General features: G+C 47.3%; 2 non-coding genes across 2 annotated transcripts; both read left to right on the forward strand.

Moving 5' to 3' along the window:
- Positions 1–1,910: 1,910 nt before the first annotated feature.
- Positions 1,911–2,124, forward strand: LOC123842823 (small nucleolar RNA U3). The gene has a single exon (XR_010411161.1). It is a non-coding gene; the product is annotated as a small nucleolar RNA U3 (small nucleolar RNA).
- Positions 2,125–14,457: 12,333 nt separating this feature from the next.
- Positions 14,458–14,618, forward strand: LOC135364260 (U1 spliceosomal RNA). Its single transcript, XR_010411181.1, has one exon. It is a non-coding gene; the product is annotated as a U1 spliceosomal RNA (small nuclear RNA).
- Positions 14,619–22,002: the final 7,384 nt, after the last annotated feature.

The raw sequence follows: 22,002 nt of genomic DNA on the forward strand, positions 1-22,002 counted from the left end.
TCATTTGCAAGTATCTTCTCCCATTCTGTCGGTTGTCTTTTGGTTTTGTTAGAACTTTCTGGTTTCTTATTAGTGGCTACATTATTTATAAAACTTTCTTGCTTGAACATCTCTGTTGAAGTTTGAATTAATAGCAATATGACAAAGAGGATTTATTTTTGTAAGGCAAGAAACTTGGAGAAGACCGGTCCCATCAATGGGCAAAACCAGGTAAATTTCACTTCCTTTCAAAGGAAAATTGAATTCGAAATTAGAGCTCTGACAGCTTTCAAGGTGGACTGTCAGGTGCCTGAGGCATATGTCTTCCAGGGTTTGTGTCTCTGCAGTAAACTGGAGGAAGTTAAGATGGGGTCAGATGGGCCAGGTCCCCTTCAATGCGAGAGTCCTCCGCAGTTTCTCCTCTGCCTTAGAGACTGGGTTGAAAATATCCTTGCTCTGCTATTCCTACTTCTCTGCTTTAGATAAAAGGTATACAACTCAGTGTTTCCTACTCATAAATTGATCATTATAAGAATAGCCTGGAAGAGTTAGTACAAATACCAGTTCATAGTCCTGGTTTCTAGCAATTCTGATTCAGTGGGCTTACATGGGGCCTGGAATCTACTTACTGCACCCAGGTGTTTAGTCAGTTTGGAGACTCTCTGCTATCATGGATGTCCCTTACAGTTCTTGAGAGTGATGATTTCATATATATTAGGACTTCTAGTCTTCAAAATCAACTTGTCAAGGAAGTATTACATTTTCCTGGTTTGCAGATGAAGAAACCAAGTCACAGAGAGGGCCTGCAACTGGCCCAAGGTCCCCTTGCTGTAGGTGCTGGGGCCAGGTGTCAGGTAGAGCCCCCTCCTACCCCAAGCCCCCTTCCCACATTTTCCATTCACTCCTATCTTTCCATATAGGTGCTTCCTTTGCCTAGACCTCATTCCTGCCCAAAACCTCCTGGATTAAACTTTTTCATTGGAAAAATATCTTCACAACAAGCTAATAGCATATTGTTCTGACCACTAGCTATTAATGTGAGACATGGTGCTTAATAAAAATACTTTTGCTTTCACATCTCCATTTAACATCAATATATGGTACAAAGTGGGTTTTAATATTAACTTATTTTTTAATAGATGTTCATCCATTCCACTTACTTTTAGGGAAAGTCCTTCATATTCTGGTGAAGCATACTGGTGACTTTATTTTAAAAATCAAATAATTGAGGGGCACCTGGAGGACTCAATAGGTGGGGCATGCGACTCTTGATCTCAGAGTTGTGAGTTCAAGCCCCATGTTGGGTGTAGATTACTTAAAAAGAAAATAATTGAAAACAATAAAATTAAAATTTATAAATGTATATGTGTATCAGGAAATGTTTTACTCTCTACCTTCTCACATTGATATATTTACATTGTGTTTCCTTATACCATAACGAATACCTTAATTACCGTAGTAGCTTTATAGTGAGCTTTGAAATTTAGTAAACTTCTCCATTTTAATTCTTCGAGGTCAACTAGGCTATTCTAGGTACCCTGATTTCCATAGACATTTGAGAATTAGCTTGTAAATTTGCCCCCAAAATGCCTTCTCCAGTATGATTCAGAATAATGCTAATTTGATATTCAAACAATATTTAGTCTTCTAATCCCTGACTGTAATATATATTTTTCCAATTATTTAGATCTCCTTTAATTTATCTCAGCAATAGTTTTCAGGGATCGTTGTTATATGTGTTCTTATGCAATTAATTGTGGTGGACTTGCATCTCTATTCTGTCTATTGAATTTCATTTCCTTTTTTTTTTTTTTTAATTTCACTTTCTAAATGCTCACTGCTAGTATGGAGAAATACAGTAGATTATTACATGAATGTTACTGAGGTATAATTTAGGTACAGTAGACTGCATCACTTTAAAGTGTACAATTAAGACTATACTTTGAGGGATCATTTCTATAGTTTGTTACTACAGAAGTTTCTCTGAACGTGTAGAGTACCCAAAACCATGAGGAGGAGGTGCAGTGTTCTCTCCTGAGCATGAAGCTGGCTTTAGGTGTTGTTTCCACAACTGCCAATTGCCACTGATGATCGTTCTCCTCCTCCTTTGGAGGAGTAAGAGAGAGAGGACGCAGTGTGAGTGCTTTCTCAACAAAAGAAAAATTTAAAGAGATAAACTGTACTACTAAATGCATTTGCACAGATGTACATACAATTGAAACTACTGCTCCATTCAGGACACAGGGCATTTCCTCTACCTCAAAGCTTCCCTTGGGTGGCCCCATTGAAGTCCCTCACTGCCTTCACCCGCAGCCCCAGGCAACCGCTGGCATCAAAGTGGGCTTGCATTTTTAACAACATTATGTAAATGGAACTCTTGTATGCCTACATTCCTTTCTGCAGCCTAAGGAGTCTAAAATGTATCCATATTACTACATGGATCACCAGTTCAAACTTTTTTATTGCTAAGTAGTATCCCTCTGTGTAGATATATTCTGTCTGTCCTTTCACCTATTAATGGACATCTATGTAGTTTCCTGGGTTTAGCCATTGTGAATAAAGCTATGATGAATATTCATGTGCGGTTTGTTGTGCGGCCATATTGTGTATATACTTATGAGAGGAACGGCTGTTGATGTGATTGGTAAATGTTGACCTGTGGTTCAGCTTTTCTCAGTGGTTGGACCATTTTTCATTCCCACAAGTGTATGCAACTTCTAGTTACTTTACATCCTCAGCACATGTGTTTTCTGTCTTTGTAATTTTAGCCACGGGGATGGAGGTGTAATGGTAACTCACTATAGTATTAATTTATCATCCCAATGCCTGAGTGTGCTGTCGAAAACTGACCTCTGTGCTTCAGAGCCAAAACAGAAGATGAAGACAGAGTTTGGAATATTGAGGAACAATAGCTTTATTGTTTTTCGGGGCACAGGAGGCTAGTACAGGCCAAGGCCCTCGAAAACTGTAAGTCCCCTCCCCCTGGAGGCAGGGGCAGGGGGGTGGTTTATTTTGACAGAAATTGTGTGGGTGCTGCCAGCCTCCTTCATCATGTCTTTAGGGTGGTACCAGGCTCCTGAAACAAAAGGCTTAGAAGGTCGGAGTGGAGGTTTACAGAAGAGAAGGAAAAGGTTACTTAGTTTAAAATTGAGCCTTGTGGAGACATTAGTGAAGCCATTTTGATTTTTGTTCAACTTTATGCTAGTAAGTGGTTTCAAGTGGAGCATCTTTTCAAGTGCTTTTTGGCTATTTGTGTGTCTTCTTTTGTGAAGCCTTTCTTCTTCTTCAAAAGCAAGTCTTTTGACCAGTTCTCCTACTGCATTGTCAATCAGACACAATCTGTGTCAGAACATTACACTGAAAACTACAGAGCATTACTTCAAGAATTTAAAGAACTAAATACATGGGGACATAAAATTTGTGGTGGACTGGAAGACTCATTATGGTTTAGATGTCCATTCTTCACAAATTGATCAACACATCTAATACAGTGCCAATCAACATTCCAGCAGATATTTTAGTAAGTATTTAAGCTGATCCAAATGTTTATATGGAAATGCAAATCATCTTGAATTATCAAAGCAATGTTAAGAAGAAGGAGAAAGCGACAGACTTACATTGTCTATTCCAGAATTACTGCATAAATATTTTTGCAATTTAAAAGTGATTGGTCCTATTATTATTCAGTGTAAGAGTTTCTGCACCTTCTCACTGCAGCTTGGATGTTGCTTTAGCCCTTTTTCACTCTAGTTACTTGATCTAAAATTTAGTCAATATTTCCACAGTTTTTCAGTGGGGAGAGCATACTGAAGCTAGAAAGCATTTAACTTCACAGAGAGAAAGACAGATCGCTGATCATGAGGGCAAGGAGGACCCTAGAAGACTTAGCGAACTTGCCTCTATTTCCTCAGTTGGCCAAGACAGAGGGGGGAGCTACTGATAGCAGCAGTTTCCTCCGCAGAGCTTCACGGTGTTGACTGCTTTGGGCTAACATGGTACCTAGGTGTTGGCTATGTCCTAGAGGCTGAAATCGGGTCGAGGTCCAGGGTCCCTGAGCCAGGACAGGGCATCCAGTTGTTGGAAAACACAGAGGGAGACCAGGACAACCACTGAGACCATCCCCAGGCAGCACTGGCCACTTCCTCCAAGGAATCGACCACCACTACACTTCTCATGACTTCTACTTACTCGTCTGACAGCCCCACGAGAATTGGGATAATGTTTTACTCATCTCTGTACTCATGACTCCTAGGACCAAACCAAGCACTGAGGAAGCTCTCAGAGAGATCCCTTCACTGATCCGATCAAGGTGGTGGCAAATCTCGAAACTCAACTACATTCCTGTCCCAAATAGCCTGCAGAAATGCTCTCTGCTTTCTTCCAGGAGGCAACAAATACCCTTCCTTAAAGGGGAGCCTGCCCTACACTCTCAATGCCCCATGACCCTCCCCTGTGGTGAGCTCTGATGAAGAGGGGATGGTCCTCTTGGACTCCTCTCAATGGTTTTGTCATTAAGAAGCGATGTCCTTGGCCTAGCCCCATCCCCACTCCATCCTTCTCACTGCCACCATACCCCAGGTTAGGAGAGCTACAACAATTTTTAAAAAGATTTCATATATTTATTGGAGAGAGAGAGAGTGAGGCAGAAAGCAAGAGTGAGAGAGACAGAAAGATAGAGAAGAGCTGGGGAAGGGACAGGGAGAAGCAGACTCCACTGCGAGCAGGAACCCCACCCCCCGGCCTGCCCATGGGGCTTGATCCTTGGAGCCTGGGATCATGACCTGAACTGAAGGCAGACTCTCAATGAACTGAGCCACCCAGGTGTGCTGAGCTACAAGATTTTGTTTGCATTCCTCCTCTCACTGCTTTGACCTCCTCAGTGAAATCTTATTGATGTCAGAATTCTAACTTCTTAACACAGACTAAGGAAAATGAAACACTCAACACACAGTCAAGACATATTATGTGTAAAGACTGTTGAAACCATAAATTCAGAAGAATATTATTGGTATCACTGCCTCAGAGGCAAGGGTCTCCTACCCTGGCCCTTCCTGACCTTAGGGCAGAACTAGTTGCAGTAAGAATGGACATCTCCAACACTTATCCAAATATCACTGAACCCTCTAAGCCCGCGCTTACTTGGAGGACATCCACCATGAGGGCAGCTCCAAGGTCAAAGCTAGGAGTCTGAGGCAGAGTCTCATGGTCACATCCTCTTCTTCTCGGAACTGGAGCTTCCTTGCACTACAAACCAACCCCGATCCATCCTGTGGGGCTCCTCGGCAGGTGCACAGGTTCACCGTGGACGAAGTTACTCTCCTAGTCCTCCTAGCTCAGCTCTGGCTGCTCCTTGCAGAGTTGGATGCTGCTGTATGCATTCCTCAGTTTCCCCGGATTTTTCTGGACTCAACTTGTCTTTATTCTTACCTCCTTTGGCAACCACCTTTTCCACCATTGCCTTGCCCTTCTTTGGGTTATTCTCATCCTCCAAACCTGCTGATTTTGAGTCTCCCATCTGCTTCTTCCGTTTTCTGTTTTCATTGTGGGCTGAGCTCAGGTTCCTGCAGGAGACACACAGTGAAGGGTCTCAGCTACAGTCTCCAGGGCTGCTTAACAGGCACCTCAGTCCCTCGTGCACTCACAGAATCTAAGCAGGAAGGGACTGTGGAGAATTTGAATAACAACCTTATTTTACACATGAGGAAGCTGAACCCAGACAGATTAAGAGATTTTCCCAAACTCCTTCATCAATTGATGGCAGCGGAGCCCCCACACAGGCCTTGGCTGCAAGCTTCCCTGTCGAGGCTCCTAATACAACCTCCGGGAACCCACATCTGAATCTCAGGGGACATTGGCCAATCAGTGTTCCCCCTGTTATAACAACAGTGTCCACAAGGACTTTTCCTGGGAAAATTCTTTTGTCACAATTCTACAGTCCTATTTGGATACTCAGTTGGTTTACATTCCTGGTTGAACTATAGTACACTCTCAAGATGGGAGAGCAGACAGACCCCGGGGTGGCAACTGTACCGGGCTTAGGGCTATGTATTCTTCTTACGTTTCATAGATTATGGGTCATAGCTAGTGTGGTCTCCAACTGAGGTTGTTTCCAATCATCGAAGGGACTCATCCTACTGGTCAGTAGGGGGAGTTTTTGGCCCTCACAAAGTTCTTCCTGGAACTGTCAAGGCCATCTTCCCCCACTGGGGGATGGAAACCACAATGTAAATCTATAATAAGGAAGCCATAGCTTATTGTAGGACACGGGGTGGAAAGGAGAGCACATGCTCTGCACCTGCTGGTCCGGATCTGACAGTCCCAGAAGGTGGGAAACCACGAAAGCACTGTGAACCACCATCCTTGTCTCCAACTCATATCTAGCTGCCTACTCTACCAATTTGACACCTGGGACAACGCATGCAGGAACAATTCCTTTTGACCCATTTTGAAATGAGAAATGGAGCCACAGGAAACTCAAGATACTTAGTCCAAGTCACAGTTTCCCACTCAGGTTTGCAGCTACAGCTTGGGAGACCAGAGCGCTCTCTTTTCTTGTTCTCTGTTTTAGGGATTTCCAGGGACAAAGAACAATCCCAGCCTCTGATGCCCTGAACTGCTCTGACACTCTCAGCCTGGCTGTTTTGTTCCCATGTTTGAAATAAATAATCTTATGTGCAGAATATCAACCTCAGACAAGATTGCTTTGAGACCTTGATGAAATGAGACAAAACAAGGCTACTCACAATACTGTTCAGGCCAGACAAAAACAAGGTCACAGTGCAACCTACATCCGAACTTCAACCTCCCTCCCTAAGGAAACGACTATGACTTCTTTACCACAATCATAGGTTTGCCAGTGTTGATAGTGTTCAATAAGAACAAACTCTGCCTTTTTCCATCCTCCCCCACTTCACCCAACTAAAGCCCATATCCTATAAGAGATCCTCTCACTGGGACCTTGGGGTGTGTTCTTTCTGGCTGTGAGGAATAAAAAAGCCAATCTGTTTAATGAGAAATGTGTTCCCAACAATCTGGCTTAAAGGAATTGACACCAACTTTCCAGAACGAACAGCTGTAAAAACCCAGCCTCAGGAAGAAAGGTTATATTGTCTATGAGATACCTAGGCTTGGGAACTGCAGAACTTGTATTTATCCTAAAAAAAAAAAAAGAAAAGAAAAGAAAAAAAAGACCCTTTCTACCAACCCCCTTAGGTAACTAACAGGAACTTTAGGTGTCCAGGCAGGACCTTCCCAACTCTGATTTAACTAGAGATTGCTGGGATGCCTGGGAGGTCAGTCGGTTGAGCGTCTGCTTTGGCTCAGGTCATGATCCCAGGGTCCCAGGATCGAGCCCCACATCGGGCTCCCTGCTCAGTGGGGAGTCTGCTTCTCCCTCTGCTCCCCACCCTGCTCTCCTTATCTCTCACTCACTCTCTCTCAAATAATTAAATCTTTAAAAAAAATAAACAAAAATAAACTAGCGATTGCTCTTGATCTCAGGATTGTGAGTTCGAGCCTCGCATTGCATGTAGAGATTACTTAAAAATAAAATCCCTGAAACATTTAAAACATTTGGGGCACCTGGGTGGCTCAGTTGCTGAAGCCTCCAACTCTTGCTTTTGGCTCAGGTCATGATCTCAGGGTCCTGAGATTGAACCCCAGGTTCAGTGCAGTGTCCTCTTGAGATTCTCTCCCTTTTCCTCCCCCTCTGTCCCTCCCCACCATTTGCAGGCTTGCAGGGGCGTGCTCTCTTTCTCATAAATAAATACATAAATAAGTAAGTAAAATCTTTTAAAGCTTAAAAAACAAAAATAAAATAGATATTGAGGATAAGTTAGGGAAGAAGCTAGCTAAGAAAGAATGTGTAGCACAGTCTAGCTCAGTAAAGCCTCGGACCAGTTATAACCCAGTATTCCCAGCTGGGCTGGAAGCTCCAACCTTCAGTTCACAGGGAGCGAGCTCTCTGATTACCCACCCAGAGGCAAGCGCGGGTCCTCTCCGTGGTCTCTCTGGCCCCAAGCTGCCACTCTAGACACTTCCGCCTTGTCTAACTGCATCGACTCGGAACACATTGAGCCCAAAAATCGTGTCACGGTATCTACAGCGATGTGGTGTCATAGAATCGGAATCCTGTGTTGCCGACAAAATGACAGGACTCTCGCATGCCACATTCAGAAGGAAATGCTACATTTCTTGTCCTGTAACATCTCATTATCCCCCCCCCCCCCACTAAAATGTAAGCTGTTGGGAATGAATGTATTTCTCTGGAATCTGTGGCAAAGGCCGAGCTCTCAGTTTGGGTGCCCGGCGGTCTCCGCCAAACGCATCCAGGACTTGGCCAGCTCTGTCGGGGCTCCTTCCACATCGGTGCCTGGCCCTGCCCTCCCTCACTCTTCCCACGACCCTGTGGGGCGCTGGTCCCCACGCCTGCCCCCTGCTGAGCGGGACACTCGCCTAACACCTCTTGCTCCCCTGGAAATCCTGTTCTGCACCTCTGGACTTACGAGACACACCTTTTGTGTCTAGCTTCTCCTTTTGTTCTCTTACAGGTTTTGCTCTGATTTCCAGTACAGATCCTTCCCATGATTCTGCGAATCTATTTATTGTTGTTCTTATTCCTACTATGATAGTTTCCATTTTCAAGAACTATTTTACTGCACTGCTCTCGCAATGAGCCCTGAGAATCCACAGGAGGCCTAAACCCAGGGGGTGTGGACGTCACTTCCTGTCCAGTCACAGGCTGGCCATTGGCCAGGAGGGTGGGGTGGGCGGGGAAAGACGTGGGGTGGGTCGTGGATCAGAGGGCAGGTGACAAGTAGGGCGCTGCATAATGGGCGTGTCTTCTGCAGAAAAGGAGGGACAAGGGCTCCTGTTTAGCCATCTGTTGTTCACAGGCTCTGGGCCCTACTAGTCTCCGACTGGCTCCTGATTTGATCACAAGTCCTACGTAGATGGACTGGAGGAGAGTGTGTGTGTGTGTGTGTGTGTGTGCGCGCGCGTCCTAGAGACCCTGCATGTGCAGTATAAAGCCTACAAGGCTCCAGGGCAGCCAGGCTAGTTTTCTGCATATGCTACTGTGGGTATTCAAAAATGCCTATATTTTTTCAAGGTAAGATGGCTCTCTTGCACTTCATATTTTCTTGTTCAATCCTCTCCACATGTCATGAAAGGTATGTTAGCAACATGTTTGGTATAAAGGCTGCTGAATATTTAGCCCACCAAGGTCCTAAGTTTTACCTAGTATGAAGTCTTCCTCACATTTCTGAGGATAACATTGGGAGACACAAGCAAAGCAATGGCCAGTCTGAGTCCTCAGCACTATTTGCAAGAACTTTTTTTTATTTTTTAAGAGTTTCTTTATTTATTTGACAGAGAGAGACACAGTGAGAGAGGGAACCCAAGCAGGAGATGTGGGAGAGGCAGAAGCAGGCTTTCTGCGGAGCAGGGAGCCTGATGCCGGGCTCAATCCCAGGACCCCAGTATCATGACCTGAGTGCAAAGCAGACGCTTAAGGACTAAGCACCCAGGCGCCCCCTGACATTCATTTTTAGGAGGAAGTCTAAAATGCAGTGAGAAGAAAGGAGAGTGATTTTCCCCCCCATTTCCAAGCCCCAAAGCAGGTCTAATTTAGATTTAATGTCAGGGATGAACTTAAAAAGTTCGTTCTAATCAAGAGGAGACTTAGGAATCCCTCTCTAGGTATAGAATTCTATCCTCAGCCAAAATACTTTTCAAAACTGAGAGTGAGAAAAAAGAGTGTGGGGAGGAAGAAATAAAACTACAGTTGACCTTGTACAACACAGGTTGGAACAGCACGTGTACACTTATACATGCATTTTTTTATAAACACAGTGTATTACTCTAAATATATGTTCTCTTCCTTATGATTTTCTTAATAACATTTTCTCTTCTCTAGCTTACTCTACTAGAAGTGTACAGTGTAGAATACATATAACTTGCAAAATATGGGTTAATCGACTTTATGTTATCAGTGAGGCTTCCAGTCAACAAGTGGCTATGAGTAAAGTTTTCGGGGAGTCAAAAGTTATACACAGGTTTTTGATCTTGAGAGTCACCATCCTTACCCCGCATTGGTCAAGGGTCAACCTGTATCTCTATTTACAGAGGACATGCTCCGAAAGATAGAAAAATCTCAAATCATCCACACACAAAAATATTAGAGTCCATAGACTCATTCCGTAAGTGGCAGGGTACCACATGTACAAAAATCAGTTGTGTTTCTATGCACTAGCAATGTACAATCTGAGAAGGAAATTTAGAAAGCAATTCCATTTACAATGGCACTTAAAACAGTAAAAGTGTTAGGCATAAATTCATTCAAGGAGAAGCAAGACTTGTTCACTGAAAAGCATAAAACATTGCTTCTGCGAGAGATGAAAGACCAAATGGGGAAAAAAAAAAACTGTATGCATGCATTGGAAGATTTAATGTAGTTCATATGGCAATACTATGCAAATAGAGCTACAGATTCAATACAATTCTATCAGAATTTTTACTTCTGCATTTTCTAAATTCTGTCAAACCCTTGTAGTACATTTCCTTTCAGACATCGTAGTTTTCATCTCTTAAAGATAGATAGGGTCTTGTTTATATTTTCTATTTATCTGTTTAACAGTTCCAACTGATGGAAAACAGTTGTAATAAAAGCTTTCAAATCCTTCTCTGGCGGTTCTCACATGTGTCAGCTCTGGGTTATTTTCAGATGACTGATCTGTCTCCTGATTAGGGGTCATTTCGCCTGCGAGAGCTCCAGGCCCCGTTCCCTCTACTGCTTTCAAGTGATTGCCCCCTGACTTGCTGGCCTTGCCTCTCATGGAGGCCCTGAGCAGGACCTGACTGCATGCAGCCCCAGGGCTCCTCCGCAGCTCTGGCTAGGTGACTTTCCTCAGACCTGTCCTCCAGGGGACGCTGTCGTGGGGACTCGCAGAGCAGTGTCCTCAACTCCAGGAGGTCCCCAGGGCTCCTCTTCAATCTCTGCTGTCCCTCCCCCCGCCCCCCACTGCATTGCTTGGAAACTCTCTGGCCTGTACCTTGGAGCAGCTGTAGGGCTCTGCTCAGCTGTGTGTTTCCCTGTCTGGGTCCACTTTGCCTGAAACCCAGTATCTTGGAAATGCGCATTTCATGCATCTTTTCTGTCTTTGTAGTTGCTTTGTTCTTTTGGGCAGGAGGGTAAATCCAGTTGCCCTGAGTCCGTATTGGTGTGGCTCCCGTATTTTAAAATCAAGTTGGGAAATGTCACGTAGATTCTGAATACAGACTTTTACAGGATGTAGTAGCCAGAGCCCAGGTGAAACGCTGAAGTAAGAAACCCCTTCAAGTTTCTATTTACAAAGCACTGCGCCAGCTCTAAGGGCACTGTTTGTTTTGTTTTGTTTTGTTTTAAGAGAAGCCTCTGCCCTTAGGGGCCCAACAGGCTACTTGAGAAGGATGAAGCAGGAGGACCAGGGGGCTCCAGGACGCCCAGGCAGGGCTGCCCTGCTTCCCAGGCTTGGAGGTGATGGAGACCTCGCGCAGGTAGCGGCTTGATTTCCACCTGGCTGAAGGTCTAGCCATTGCAGACAGCCTCCGTGCTGCCCACCATCTCTGGCAGGAGGATGGGGTCCGGGTCCCCCAGGGGCATCTTAACCGCCTGGGGCTTCTCCGCCGGGGAGCCTCCTTCCTGGTCTGCGCACGCGCGTCACCACTGAGTGCCGCCTCCCCGGTCAAACCCGGGTCAGCCTCCGCCGCTGGGGGGCGCTGTACAGCGGCAGCCGCTGCTCTTAGGGCCCGTCCCGCAGCCTGTGGAGGTCCACCCGGGGCTGAGGGTGAACCCGGGGACGTGCGCTTCTTCTGCGGCTCCCCTGCTGCCGTCTCGTCGGCTTTTCGGAGACAGTTTTCGCTTGACGCTGGGGGAGGGCGCAGGAGACCCAGCGCCCCTTGCGCGGGACTGAGTGCATGGTGTCCTGCAGTCTGTGGGCAAAAGGCCTGGGCCGCTGGGCGTGGCTCGTTAAAGCACGTGAGGCCGCCCTGCTCCTTTCTGTTGCCTCGAGTGTCCTCCGCAGGAAGGTGAGCACGACTACCAGCGGCCTCCTGGCAAGTCCGGGCTTCCTCAGAGCCTTTCTGGAGGGTCTCATGGGTGACCCTGAGCCCGGGGCTGACTTCTGTTCCCTCGGGAGAGAGGGAAGCCATCAGGTGTGTCACATCCCTGGACTGCAACCCAGGCGCTAAAGGAGGGGCAGGCATGCCTAGCCCCCCTCCAGGCACTGCGGGGCTGCTCCCGAAGACACCCCAGAAAGGGCTCCACTCACACACTTTTTTTATCTTACAGTTCTGAGGGTGCAGAGTACCAACACGGCTCTCTCTGGACTAGAATCCAATGTCCACAGGGCCACCTTCCCTTCTGGAGGCTCTAGGAGAGGGTGGAAGTAAGTCAAGGGAAACCTCACTAAAATGCAGTCCTGAGGCTTCAGCAAGGGAGCTCCTCCACCCTCCTTACCTCCTAGGGCATCGCAGCCCCCAGGGGAAGAGACTGATCTGACCTTACAGGGACTTGACATCGCATATGGATAGGCCTCTAGTAACCCGGCCAGAGTAAGAAACGCTAGCCTTGTCCCCCAGGGAGTCACCAGCACACTTCCAACCCACAGTTCACCCCGATGGACTTTTATAACAGCCTTCCCAACTGACCCTTTCTCTCCAAAAAGAAGAGCTTACCTCCCCTTTATTCTCGGGTCTGGCCTATGGTTTTGCCACAGCCGTTTGTCCGAAATCGCCTTTCCCTTTTATTCCCCACGAATCCCGTTTTTGCTGGTAAAATAACTGGCAGTTTCTATTTTTTCGGTTAAGCAGACAGTGAGTCTCTCTGCCTGTTCCAGCTCCTAGAGGCCCCTCCTCCATGCTCAGCCCCAGCCCCAGCCCCCGCAGGCAGAGTCCCCCTCACACAGCCTCCTTCTGACCTCCTTCTCTGCCTCTTTGGGTTTTAAGACCCCTTGTCATTGCAAGGGGCCGCCTGGAGAATCCAGGATCATCTCCCCATCTCAAGGTCCATAACATAAGCACCTCGGCAGGGTCCCTTTTGCTGCGGGATGGAACATGGGCACAGGTTCCTGGCATTAGCATGGGCAGCTCCTAGGGAGGGGGCATTATTCTGCCCACCAGCACACTATGATCTCAGGTGACAACTAAAGTTGTACGCCCCCTCTCCGCGCTCCAATCTTCTCTAATGTCAACAGTCCGGTAAAAGTAAACCACTACCTCAAGGCGCAACCAAGACAAAGGCAAATCAGAATCCTAGGGCGCTCCACCTATGTCCATACAATTGCCCAAATCTCTTCAAAGTATTCTGTTTAGTTTTCCAGACCTGGCTGTTTTCCCTCCCAAGGCCGACTTTGACTGCAGAAATCCCACCCAGGGGGAAGCGCCCAGCGGTGGAGGGAGGGAAGGCGGGGGCAGAGTGGGGAGCCTGGGACCCCACTAACCCCCTGCGGAGAACTCTGAGCCTGGTCTAAGTGAGCAGAAGGGGTGGTCTCCTTTGGCCCTGCCCTCAACAGCGGGACCCTTGGGCGCCTCCCCGCGCGGCCACGAGGGGGCGCGCCATCCCTGTCCTAGGAGCCCGCGTGGTGAAGCAGCAGGCCCCGGGATGTTTTCAGCGTGTGGGGTGTTGCGGGCAGGTGTCAGCCCGAGGGCCCAGAGGTTGCGGACTTTTGGTTTCCCCCCTTCCCCCCGGGGTGTCCAGGACTGGGGGTGCGGTGGGGACTGGTTTGAGCTCCACAGGTGCAGCCACCGCACTCCGTGTCTCCAAACCAGGTTCCCAGCAGAGGGAGAGAGAGGGCGCGGGGAGATGTATCTGTGCTGCGTCGGCTGGTGGAAAGTCTTCCCTCCTGTTCTTCTCTGGCTGGCGCAGCCTTCCCTGTGCTCGGCCGTGTGTGTGTGTGTGTGTGTGTGTGTGTGTGTGTGTGTGTGTGTGTGTGGAGGGTTTGGGGGCCAGAGCTGCAGGGACAGGGAGGAGGAGTGGTAACCAAATCAGGCTAGAGGGAAGGAGATGGAGGAGACTGGGAAGGTGAGGAAGGAAGCCAGGACAGGGGGAGGGAAAGGCGGGGAGGGAGGAAAGAGGAGGAGGAGGGAGAGGAAGAGAAGGAAGAGCACCAGCACTGAAATCCAAGGTGGGAGGGGAGCTGGGGGGCAGGGAGACGGGGTGGGGGTGGGGGTGGGGACTGAGGCGAAGCCCTTGACGTCACAGACGGGGCGGGTCTGATGTAAACCAGGCAACGTCGCGGTGCGGTTCTGCGCCTTAGAATTCGCGGGACTGAGGAAGTAGCAGCGCGGTTTCTTCCATCGCATTCGGAAGCGTCGGGTGGAGGCTGAGGATGCTTGGGACAGGAGTGGGTGCCGAGGGTGTTGGGGTGCGGCTGGGCGAGTGAGCGTGTGTGTCCGGTGGAAGGCGGGTGAGACTGGTGTGGGGCGGAGGCGGAGCGAGTCCCACTAACCTGGCAGGGGAGACGCCAGGATCAAGCAGGTGGTTTTCCCACGCGAGGCCCGTCCATGCCCCGCGGACGTGCTGACCCCTGCTATTTCCCCGAGTGTGGACACCTCGACTGCGTAATCTGTGGTAGTGGGGACTGCGTCCGCGCTTTCACCTGCTGTTGGTTGCTTAAAATAGCTTTTGTTTTCTTACTCCTTTTGTTTGTTTGTTTGTTTTTGTCTTTTCCCTGACTTTGGCTGATGACAGTGGCTGAAGAGGAAGCTCACTGAGGCGATACCTGGACGCTGAAGAAAACACCGCAGCTTTTCAGGGCTGCTTTCTTGAGAATCTGGGTTTGGCTGTGTCTCAATCAAAAGCCCGCAGGACAGTTTCTGTCCACAGGTCATACATCCCACTTTGGCTGTCGGGATTTTTTTCTGTTTCTCGCAGAGCAGTGTCTCTGCTTATATTTCAGTACGTGGTTTGCAGTCCCTGATACAGCGAAGGGGCTTTCTTTTCACTCCCCACGGAACACAGGGAGGCGTCCCTTCTCCTTCCTCCCTCCCCTCCCCACGTATCCCACCAGGCACCCTGCAAAGCCTCACCCAATCCCCAGCCTCCCTATCCTTGATTAGGCTACTTGGTAGCCTACCTAGTTCAGCCTTGCTCCAGAGGACCCTTCCGAGACTAGAGACGGTCCAGCTTGATATACTATTTATTTATTATAAGTTTATTTGTTGAAGTAATCTCTACACCCAAAGTAGGGATCGGGCTCACGAAACCAGATGGAGACTCCTGTGTTCTCTGGACTGAGCCAGCCAGGTGCCCCCTGACAGGCTTTTAGAGAGGCAGGTCTGTCTACTCCCAAAGGACCCTTGGGTTTGGCACCACAGACCTTTCCCAAACAGGAGGTTAGCTCTTGGACAAGGGGCCGTGGGCCTTCTGCAGCTCTCGGGCTCAAGCAAAAACTGTCCCTACTGCTGTAGCTGCTTTGCTTTGTAAATCCGAGCTTGAAGGGGTTTCTGGCTTCATGCTTTCAGCTGAGCTGGTGTTTTTTCTCTACTCCCTAAAGGCCTCTATTCAGAATCTACAACTGATGGTTTTCCAACTTTGATTTTCACTTAGGGGAGCCACACCACTTGGGACTCAGGAGCTGGTTTACTCTTCTGCCTGAAACAATTAAACAAAACAGCAACAGCGCCACACAAGATGCACGAAATGGAGATTTCCAAGATCCTGGGCATCAGGCAAAGGGGACAGCCATCCCGGACACAGGTGAGCGGAGCCCTAGACCTGCTCAGAGGTCCTGGCTCCAGAGAGTTTCCAAGCAAGGCACTGGGGGGAGGGGAACCTGAAGAGGAGCCCCGTGGACCTCCTGGAATTGAGGACACTGATCTGAGAGACCCCAGGACTGAGTCCCAGGGAGGACAGAGCTGCGGGAAATCACTAGCCAGAGCTGTGGAGGGGCCCTGGGTTGGCATGGACAGCAAGTCAGGGGGCAATCCTTTGCACAGGGCCTGGTGCTCACACAGTGCTGGGAATAGAGACTGTGCCCAACAGATAGACTAAGCAACAGGAACCCTCTTAATTCGAGGGTTGCCTTCTTAACTACCTTAACTCTTCCAATCCGTGAACACACGATATCTTTCCACTTGTTTGGGTCTTCTTTAATCTCTTGCAGCAATGTTGTGTAGTTTTCAGTGTACAGGTTTTGTGCCTCCTTGACTCAGTTATTGCTAGATACTATTCTGATGGGTGCTTTTGTACATGGAATTGTTTTCTTAATCGACTTTTCCCAGTGTCCAATCCTGGGGTATAGAAACACCTGATCTGTCTGTGTTGTACCCTGCAACTCTGCTGAATTAGGTTATGGACTCTAGTGGTCGGGTTGTGTGTGTGTGTACTTGGTATTTTTCTGTATACAGGAGCATGTCATCTGCAAATACAGATACAAATTGTCCCTTGAACAACCTGGGGCTTAGGGGTACAGAGTCCCACAATTGAAAATCTGTGTATAACTTCTGACTCCCCAAAAAACGTAACTACTAATACCCTACTGAAGTCTTACAGATAACAAAAACGGTTGATTAACACATATTTTGTATGTTACTTGTATTATATACTTTATTCTTTCAATACAGTGAGTTAGAGTGAAAATATCATTGAGAAAATCATTAGGAAGAGAAAGTGTATTTTCTATATTTGTACTAGACTATATTTGTAAAAAAACAAAATCAACCCGTGAGCGGGCCCACATTGTTCAGTACAATTCAAACCCATGTTGTTCCCCAGTCAACTATAGTTTCATTGCTTCCTTTTCAAATGTTTCCCCCTCATCTTCAGGTTTTTTTTTAATTGATTCATAGTGGATTCCCCATGTGACATCAGTTTCACATGACACACAGTGATTGGACGACTCTATAAATTATGTCAGGCTGCCTACAAGTGTAGCTACCCTGTGTCACCACGCAGAGCTGTTACCTCACCACCGACTATATAATAGGAGATCTGTCCTCTAACATTTTTTTTAAATCTTCACGGTGGACGGTGTCTTGACCGAGTGTAGGAGTCTGTGCCCTCCCCTCCCCCCACCACTACCATGGGCCTTCTTCGGACTTGGCAGAGAGGAGCAGTGACACACAGGAGGTTCCTTATTTTAGGTCACTGCAGCCCCTGATCTTGGACCAGGATGCCCAGCCTAGGCCAGGGAAATATGGATTAGCAGGAACCCTTCTTTGCAAGCCCAGCTCCAATGTGAAGGACCAGAGCGCCCCTTCTAGGCCCCTGCAGGGATGGCTCAGCACCCAGGACCTGGTCCTATATAGACAGCCAGGAAAGGGCAGATTCCCCTAAACCCAGCCCAAAGTGTTCCATTTAGACTCAGAAGAAGGTGAATAACAACACAGGCTCTTCCCTCTGCTGAGCGGGGGAGGGGAGCGTCAGTGCCAGTGCAGGAGGGAGCTGTTACCCTCAAGGTTGGTGGCTAGAGCCCACCCAGGGGACCACACCTACTTAAGATCCATCCAGATCTTGCCAGTGGCTTCCATGGGTCCGGCAGCCCTCACTTCCTCCTCCAATCTCCAGCCACCTGGTGGCCCTGTCTTTGCCTGCTGCCCCCTGGTCTCCTTGGGCCACCTGGAGGGCCCCTCCCTTAAGTCGTCTGCCACCTGGTGGTTTCCAGGGGAACTGTGGGGGCGGAGGCTAAAGGCACAGGCACTGAATCCCTGACTCCAGCTGGGAGGTCAGGAAACCAAGCTCTGAGTCACCACCTGCTGGGACTCCAGGATGTGGCCCCTCCCCAGGCAGTGTTTGCCTGGGGACCCCAGGACCCACTGATGTGGGACTGTCACCTTCTTTCTTTTTTTAGGTGAAATTTACATACAATAAAGTTCACCTGTTGTAAAAGTACCCTACAATGACAGAGGTGTTCAGCTAGTGCCCTAGTTTGTTTCAGAGGCTTCCTTCACCTTCCCACACCCCGTCCAACCCCTCTACAGACAATCTCCGCTCCCTCCTTCAGCCCCAAGCAACACTGATCTGCTTTCTGTCTTGGTCCATTGCTCCTTTCTGGACACTTTGCATAAACGGAATGAGACAATACGTAGTCCTTGGTGACTGGCTTCTTCCACTTAGCATCCTTTTCAGGTTCCTCCATGCTGTAGCTTGGATCAGATTTCTCTGCCTTTTGATGCTGAATAGATGCCATGGTACAGATAGGCCACAGTTTTGTTTGTCCACTCACCAGCCGATGACCCTTTGTGTTGTTGTCAGGTTTTTCCTGTTGTGAATAACGCTGCCCCGAACATTTCTGAACGAGACTTGAGTGACATATGTTTTTGCTTCTCTCATGTAGATTTCTAGTTGTGGAATAGCTGGGTCCTATGGGAAGCTTGTGTTAAACTTTTAAGAACTCTCAAAGTGGCTCCCAAAGGGGTTCTTTTATTTTACGTTCCCACCAGCAATATAGGACGGTCCAGTTTCTCCACATCCTCAGCACCACTTGGTATTGTCTTTGGAACATAAGCACACTAGTTGGTGTAAAATGGTACCTGGTTTTCCTTGCATTTCCCTGAGGACTAATAACATTGATTACCTTTTTATGTGCTTATGAACCACTTATGTGTCTTCTTGGGTAACATGTGTTTTCCAGTCTTAAACTGGCTTTAACAAATGTGTTGCTTCTGCTCATTGAGTGAGTTCAAAGTACTCTTGTCTCTTGTGAATGTGAGTCCTCATTGGGTATTTAATCCACAAATATTTTCTCTTAATCAGTGGCTACTCTCCTCCTTTTCTCAGTGGTAAAGTTTGATGCAAAAAAGTTCTTCATCTTCAATTTTCTCTTACGTATCGTGTTCTTGCTGTAGTGATTTAGAACTCTTTGCTTAATGCAAATTCCTGACCATTTTCTCCCCCGTATTCCTCTTGAACTGTTGTTTTGGCTCTTATACTTAGGTCTGTGACCATTTTGAGTTCATTGCTGTGTAAGGTGTGATTTCCAGCAACAACTGTGGGGAAGCTTTGTCCTGACAGGTCAGGAGAACCTGGGGGTCACTTGTGTTTTACAATTAGTCTCCCCCGGGCCAAGAAAGGGGATTTCACCCTCCTGCACCTGTTAGTGAAGGGCTGGGTGCCTTTGGGGAGGGGAGATACCTCGGGCTGGGGGTCATATACTGCATGTACTCCCCATTCTCTGGGACTGGGTACAAAGAAGCTCCAGGAGCCCCCAAAACAGTCCTACTCACAGGTGTCTTCAGAAGCACAAACACACTGAGAGCAGGAGAGGATAACACAGAAAGGACCACAGAGATCCCAGGGGATCTGGATTGGGTTCCTAGAGGGTCTCCTATGGGTGGGTGGGAAAGAGGACTCGCACACAGCAGGAACTCAGGAAACATGCCCGGAAGGGGTGGAGCAGATTGAAGCCATGTCCCAGAGTTTGAACTATTTTTGCCAACATGAAAATCGTGGTATATGCCTGCTTCAAAGATGCTGGGGGAACTCATGCTGCCTCAGTCAGTAGAGCGTGCAACTCTTCATCTCAGGGTCATGCGTTAGAGCTCCACGTTGGTCATGGAGCCTAGCTGAGATTAAAATAATAATAATAAATAAAAAATGAACAGGTGCATGCTTCAGGAATCAGAATTACTCCCCCTAAGGAAAGGAGGTGGCATCTACCTTGGTCCTTGCAGATCAAGAGCCCTTCAGAGCCCTACAGAATCCTAAATGTAGATCAACCCAGAGAACCTACACTTTTAATATTTGTTGGGTTTCCCGTGTGTGGTCAGAGGTCCACTGGCAGACAAAAGTTGACACGCTGAGCACAGAAGCAAACCAAGAAACAGAATATTACCTGGATGCACCACTTCACTGTCTGTCCTCACTGCAGTCTCATTGAAAATGGGAATGGGCAATCAAAATGCCTGGTATTCAACACAGGTTAAGAAAAAAATGGAAAATTTGGGTTAACAGTTTAAATTATTGTGTCCTCAGATTGACTTTGATGGCAAGTGGAGACTCTGTTGATCGTTTTCTAGGTTCTGCAGGTGGAAATGAGGGGCTAAGGGACAAACTATTTATACTACTCAGAGTAACTTTGGTAACTTAGTATCTTCACACTTGACACAGTTTTCTTTCATTTTGTCTGATCCCATGTTCTCATGCTTGAGTCTAAACACATTTGTACGAGGAAGTTGATATCAATACCACACCTAAAATCCATACCACTAAATATCACAGTGTTTATTCCTAATGGTCCTTCAGGCTCGTTTCTAACTGCCGGCAGCTACGTTATGGCTCACTCTCAAGGCAGCCCATTCTAGCCACGTGTGCACTTCTCTTTGGCCCCACCTCCAGGTTAAGCAGTGCATCTGAGCCGGCTCCATCACTGGTGGAAGGATGTAGGTCAGACAGGTAATAAAGAAAAATGGGGGGACTGGGAGTCAGCAAAAAGAAAGCACGCTTTAAGTGGGTTGATTCCAGAGAGGACCATTGCATTGCTTTTTAAAATGTTTTAATTTACTTATTTGAGAGAGAGTGCTTGAGAGAGCAGGAGTGGTGGTGGGGGGAGTGGGAGAGGGACAGAGAGAAGCAGACTCACCACTGAGCAGGGAGCTGGACATTGAGGCTTATCCCAGAACTCTGGGATCCTGACCTGAGCCACAGACTGACACTTAAACAACTGAGCCACCCAGGTGCGCCTTGGTATTTCGAAGAATAATATGTTTAGCTTTCTCTCTGAAATAGGCACTGAGTAATGAGCAAGGCTGAGAGAAACCATGGTACCCATAGGCGCCAAGGTCAGATTGCCCAAAATGTACCACAATGGCATATTTGTGGGAAACAGAACGCCACAACGACCACTGGTGCATGTTCACTCAGACTCCGAGATCTCTGAGAAAACTCGAGATTGCAGGGTTAAAAATAACCCGAAAGGATCAGAGTGAAATGCCCTTGGGATGTATGTGCTCTGTTCTAAAGTACACAGCAGAAGATGTTTCGTAGATAGGAAGCCAGATGTAAACAACACACTGTGCATTCCCTTCTTAGTTCTCTTATCCTGTGTTAAGGTCTGAGTACAATGGTGTTTACAACTGATCACAGCCAGTTACAGATTTCTTTACTCCTTCTCCGCTCCCATTGCTTCACTTAACTAACCCTGTGGAAGAATGTGCCTTATTAAGCCCCTGCTGTAAATCATTATAGAGCTATATCATTGTAGAAGGTATATTAGATTATGGAAAATAAACCTCGGCACCTCGGGCTGTTTGCTCGGGGTCCCCTGTGCCTCGCTATACTGTCGTCTCTTTTTCTCAGTTCCTTCACTGCCCCAGGTCCACGACTCTCTGAGGTCGACAATACTGAGTATTTTGAATTGAAGCTACTCGAAAAGAAACTGGTGCAAGGACACTCAAACTCTCCTCTGTCTCCCTGAAAGCAGGAAACCAATCTCCCATATGAAAAAGGCACCCCCTATACTAAGAAGTAAAAAGACATCCTTCTCACCAGGGACTTTAAAGCAGAGGTTCTAGATTTGGCGTAGACGCTCTCCAAATTAAAGTTCCCCAAAATCCCTTTGGAGGAGAAATATATTGTCTCCTTGTCTAAAATGCATAAAAACTGTCTGCCTTAATACTTTATATTTCTTTAAAGGTCTCAATTTCAATATCCGTTCTCCATGCGTATTCAATGTAAATTGAAGAACTCCCACTCAGGTAAACTTAATTCTTACTTAAGCTGGAAGACCAGGATGGGTAACAGAGGAACTTGTCCTTCCCTGCATACCTTTTCTGTGATCCTAATCTCTTAGCCAATGATTTGAAAGTGAAAGAAGGAACAGAATTATATACCTGGGAGAAAAGATTTGTCCCCAGGAAGGACTTTCTGGTATTTTTAACAATGGAAATATCTACATTAGATCCAAAGTCTCCTGAAAAGTATTTATTTATTTTTAAGTTGAACTTCTAATTTCAGTGTCCCCTGAAATTTAGATGTGGGTTCCCGGAGGGTATTTTAGGTGCCTTGACAGGGAAGCTTGCAGCCAAGGCCTGTGGGGGGGCTCTGCT

This window comes from Mirounga angustirostris, unplaced genomic scaffold, assembly GCF_029215605.1.
Source record: "Mirounga angustirostris isolate CCGP_5_RB_7025 unplaced genomic scaffold, mMirAng1.0.hap1 SCAF_4, whole genome shotgun sequence".
NCBI classification, from domain to species: domain Eukaryota; kingdom Metazoa; phylum Chordata; class Mammalia; order Carnivora; family Phocidae; genus Mirounga; species Mirounga angustirostris.